The sequence below is a fragment of the Eschrichtius robustus genome, chromosome 13, assembly GCF_028021215.1.
Source record: "Eschrichtius robustus isolate mEscRob2 chromosome 13, mEscRob2.pri, whole genome shotgun sequence".
Classification (NCBI taxonomy): domain Eukaryota; kingdom Metazoa; phylum Chordata; class Mammalia; order Artiodactyla; family Eschrichtiidae; genus Eschrichtius; species Eschrichtius robustus.
This window is the reverse complement of record NC_090836.1, coordinates 4,556,107-4,561,135: the sequence shown is the minus strand read 5'-3', so window position 1 is coordinate 4,561,135 and position 5,029 is coordinate 4,556,107.

Here is a 5,029-nt window from a genome sequence, read left to right as displayed (position 1 = left end):
TCGATGTGGATGTGATTTTTATTTTATCCGAATTCGTGAAGTTTTACGCGACTTCCGACTAAATCATTAAGAGCTGAAAATAAATCCTAGACTCTGGACCCGTCCTACCTCCCCCGGCCAGTGGCTAAGGTCACAGAGTCCCCGCCTTGGCCTGGCCCTGCTTACTCTGTCTTGGGCTTTCAGGAGCAATCAAAGCCCTTTTTAGAAAATATTTCCTGGTTGTCTGTGGCCTTGGATGGACAGAGTTTTCCACTAGGCTTTTTTTTTTTTTTTTTTTTTTTCCCAGCCACACTGGACCTTAAGAAGATGTTACTCAAGACTCCACACCTACTTCAAACATTTTTAGGGGCCCTGGCTGGGGCCTTGGGTGCAACTGCCAGGAACCCTATGGGAGGTGGAGCCCCGACTTGAGACCTGGCCTCTGTCTAGGTGCTGAGAGCCCGGGGGCCCACTGTCGCTGGGGGCGACTTTCTCAAAGGTCCCCCCACAGCGTATTCTTGTCAGGCAGCTGCTGCCCCAGCTGCTTCTCCCATGTTTCTGTCCCTGATGGGATAACCCCCCCCTTCTTTTTTTTTTTAAGGGTTTTCTCCCCAAGTCTGTCTGTCAGGGAACAGCTGTGCTCTGATATTAGATAGAATGTTTTCTGTGCTCACCATGAGCTTAGGAACAAAAGGGTTTTAAGAACCCTGATAAATGAACAAGGTCCTTGGAAAGATGAAATGTTACCAGCATTGCAGACAGTCACAACTCTTGTGCATCTCGAAGGCTTTGGCCTTTGCAAAGCACAGGGCCGGGCGGGTATTTGGTGGTGGAGCCTTGGAGACTGGGAATTTTTTTCAGCCTCCGTCTCGACCCGACATGGGAAAGTCGGTTGGAAGGTGGCCTTTTCGCTGTCATCAAAGCCCTGAGCTGCTTTCCCACTGCTGCTTGTCCGGGGCCGAGGCCCCGTTGAAGGGGGAGGGTACTGGGTATTCTGTCTGCACAGAGGCCATGGCTGGGGTTTCTGGTTTCTATGATCTTCCAGGTGGAGGTGCTGAGGTTCTGTCCTCCCCCAAAGCGTGCCCAGCATCCTTGCTTACGCACTGCCCGCCTGCAGGTGCCAGGCTGAGCGCCGGACAGTGGCCTGTTCCATCTGCCGGTGATGTCAGAGTCTCCACCCCTGACTTTCAAATGAGGAAAATGAACCTTGGGGAAGTTAACGGACTGGCCCAAGGTCCTAGCAAGCAAGGGGTGGAGCCAGCATTTAAACCCAGATTTGGGGGAGCCCGAAGCCTTGGCTTCTTTGGTAAAAGTGGCTTCGCTGGGTGTCTGGCCAGGGGCTCCTAGGCTGTTCCGTGGTCCCACTTCTACAGAGGACCTCCTTCTCACCAGAGCCTCTCTCCTTTCTTCAAACCCTTCTCCTCACCCCACCCTCCTCCATCCACACCCCTGAAGGATGTGCTCTGGTCCTTAATGCACCCTTTCAAGGTCATCCGACTCCAGCTTACTTGCTTTGGTTCACTTACTGCCCAGTCCACGGCCCAACATAGACATTTACTCCCCAGCCCAAGCTTCTTCCTGGTACCGCCCTGCATGGGAACAGAAAGGTCAGGGCGTGAAGTAAGATGACAGATGGAAAGAAAAGCCTCTCTCAGCCCGCGAGCTCTGTGAAATCCGTCATTATGGGATTTCCCTCGTCAGGGCGACAAGGAGAAGCCCGAAGGCTCACAGCAAAAATCGACAACACATAAAGGAACTGTCCACACAGGCGCTGCTCATGACAGTGGAAACATCTGACAAGCAGCCCCAGGGGTGAGGGTAGTGGGGGGAAGCACAAGGAGGAGGGGAGTGGAGAGGAAAGAAAAGAGGGAAATGACCAGCCTCATGATTTCATTTCCTGCCCGTTGGCACCCTGCCTGCTCTCTCCTCTGCAGAGATCCGAAGGTCTTTTAAAAGTGCAGCAGGAAGGATTTAGGTTAGACTCTAAGTAGCACGTAGAGACCTGGGAATTGATCAAGGTACCTCCTTCTCTGGAAACTTGTAAGACCAGGGTTCAGACTCGCCACTGGGGGAGTTTAGGGATGGGCTAGACCCATGACTTTGGTCCTGTGGATTCAGGAATGAGCCTCTTGCCTTTGGAGGGTTCTCTTCTCAAGCCAGGCGGGGTCAAGTTAATAAGTCCACCACACGAGAAACTGCCAAGAGGTGGGCACGTATGGAGCGAACCCCAGAAATTCCTGTCTCCAGCCACACGCGTGCACATCTCTTTCTCCTCTGCCCTCCTCCTTCCCAAATTTTCTAATTTCCTTTACTCTCTGAAGCTTACATTACTCCTATGGAAAAACACAGACAAAGCATCTTTCTTTGGCGCTTTTCATGTCGATCAAAAGATTTGCCCAGGATACAGAATTGATCACAAAGCACATGTCTCCAGCAAGTTGGGGAGAGAAGGGAGGGTGGGTTCTGGTGCCCAGACGTGGTGAGGCTGCCCAAGAGCGACGTCCTTGCCCACCGCTGCCCCGCAAGAGCTCCCTACACCTCCAGGTTCTTTTATGCAAACGGGAGGCTGTGAAAAGTGCAAAGACATTTTCACCGTGACCTCTGAGAGTATGTCGTGCCACCTGGAAAGGGTGTGGCAGTGGCAATGTGGCCTGGGGAAGGCTCCACGGCTCCCATGCCAGCAAACCAGCCGTGGGACCTTGGGCAAGTCATTTCACCCCGCTCTGGTCTCTGCTTCCCCTTTGGCCAAAAGGGGTTAATCTGAATTATCCTGCTTACCTCCTGGGGAACTCATGGGGATCAAGTGGAATAAAATTTAGAAAGTCCTTTAAAAGGTTGAAAGTGACCCTTAAGTGTGATGGTTGCTATTCTGGGTTTCAGAGAGCGAGGGGGAATAGGAACAAACAATAGGCCACCCACCCTCTCCTGCCAGGATTTGCCAGGGCCCTGTTGTGGCAGTGACCATGCCCTGCCAGAAGCCGTGGGAGGAGAGGGGGTCCTGAAGCCAGCAGCATTTGGAACCGTGGCCGGTGAAACCACCCACCGCCCTCCTTGCCGGGCTGCTCCAAACCCCAGGAAAGGCAGAGTTTCTGCGGAAACTTGAGCCGTGCCTGCTGGACCAGACTGGGGTGGGAGTGGGAACTGCACCTGCCAAATGGTGGGCTTGGAGGGGGAGCGACAGCTGGAGGGTCGAGAGCTGGGTGGGGAGGGGTCGGAGCCCTTCCTGTGCCAGCCCTGCCAGGCCCGGGCACTGCCGCCTGCTCCCAGCACAGCCAAATGGTAGGGGTTGGGGGCGCTCTGAGTGGGGGCAGGGTGGGGCTTGGGGAGCCTGTGTGTGGGATGCTGGAGAGGTCTGGGTACTCTCCAGGTGTGCACTGCCCATCGAGACCAGATGGGGGATTGAGTCCTGCCTGCCTGTCTTGGCTGCGTGTTCCTCCAGTGGAAGATGCTTGTTGCTTGGCTAGACTCTCCTGAAAGACCACAGACTCACCTGCTGCTCCTGGTGTACAAAGATCCCCCCTAGACCCATCCCCCCAATCCTACTTCCCCTTCCTCAACACACATCGTAAGGTGACTCCTTATGAGACCTGGCCACAAACAGGTCTCAAGGCAGACGATCGCATGGAAATGTCTGAGCGGCTGTTCTCCGAGAAATCTTTCAAAAATCACAGGAACTGAGGAGAGTCTGAGTGCTGTGTGTGTTCAGTATTTTCTCTGCTTTGAAAACAAAACCAGAATCATAAATTGGCAAGGCTGGGAGGGTTCTTGAGACCACTGGCTCTAAGCCCCATCTGCGTGGATGAGGAAGCCGGAACCCGCAGGGTAGGTAGGGCCAGCTTAGCAGGACAGCCTGTCTCCTCCTTCTCTTTAAAACTTCGATTCATACGCCCTTTTACCCAGAAACCAGCCCACTCACCCCGCTCCCCTCACCCCATAGCAGCTCAGCTCCACACTCAGATTTCTGCCCAGTTGCTATTTTTGTGTACCTGCTGGGTGTGTCGTTTTTGTATGTGCCACTATGTACGTTTTTTTTTTTGCTGCTTCCCACTAGCTATCTATTCTACATTTGGTAGTGTATATATGTGTATGTATGTCCATGACACTCGCTCACCCTGTCACATCTCACTATGTACATTTTAATGACTTATTTCCCCTATTAACCTATAAGCTAGAAAAAATGGAGTCCTTTGGGTTTCTTCTTGTAAACTGCACACTAATGCCTCATTACCTAGTGACCTCGGACTAACGGCCCCCCGCACCCATCTCAGGGGTCCTCCGACCCCCCGACCAGGGTTCAGATCCTGACTCTGCTACTTTCCAGCCGTGTGACTTTGGGCACATGGATGATTCCCTCTAGAAGTGGCACCCAGGGAGGGCGTCAGTCCTCGTCATTGCCATAACCACCCACAAACACACAATGTGTAAAGTGAAAACAATGTATGGCGACACCCAGCTTCAGGACGAATCCCCCGGTACCCCCGCAACCATAAATTTAAACGATTAAAATCTGGCAGCTCCGTCACTTTCAATTTCCTCATCTGTAAAAGGGAGAAGATGATTATCTTCTAGGGTCATTGGGAAAGTTCAGTAAGACAGTCCATGTAAAGCACTTAGCACTTGGAAAACTGTTCAGTATATGTGAGCTCACGTACTCACTGGGGCTGGGGGTCCAATGACAAACAAAACCTGGTCCCCACCCTCAAAATGCTCACAGAGGCAGAGAGAAGGCTGACAGGTGGTTCAATGACGGCTGTGTGGGACTTCCCCGGAGGTCCGGTGGTTAGGACTCCACGCTTCCAATGCAGGGGGCGAGGGTTCGGTCCCTGGTCGGGGAACTAAGATCCCACATGCCACGCGGAACGGACAAAAAATTTTTTTTAAATTAAAAAAAAAAAAAAAAATGATGACTGTGTGATGAGATGGATGCAGTAACAGAGGGATGAAAGGGACAGTGTTAACCAGAGGAGGGGATGCTACGTCTGGAAAGGGGTCTGGGGAGATTTCACAGAGGATATAACATGCCTGAGCAAGAACGGGGAGCGTAATAGGA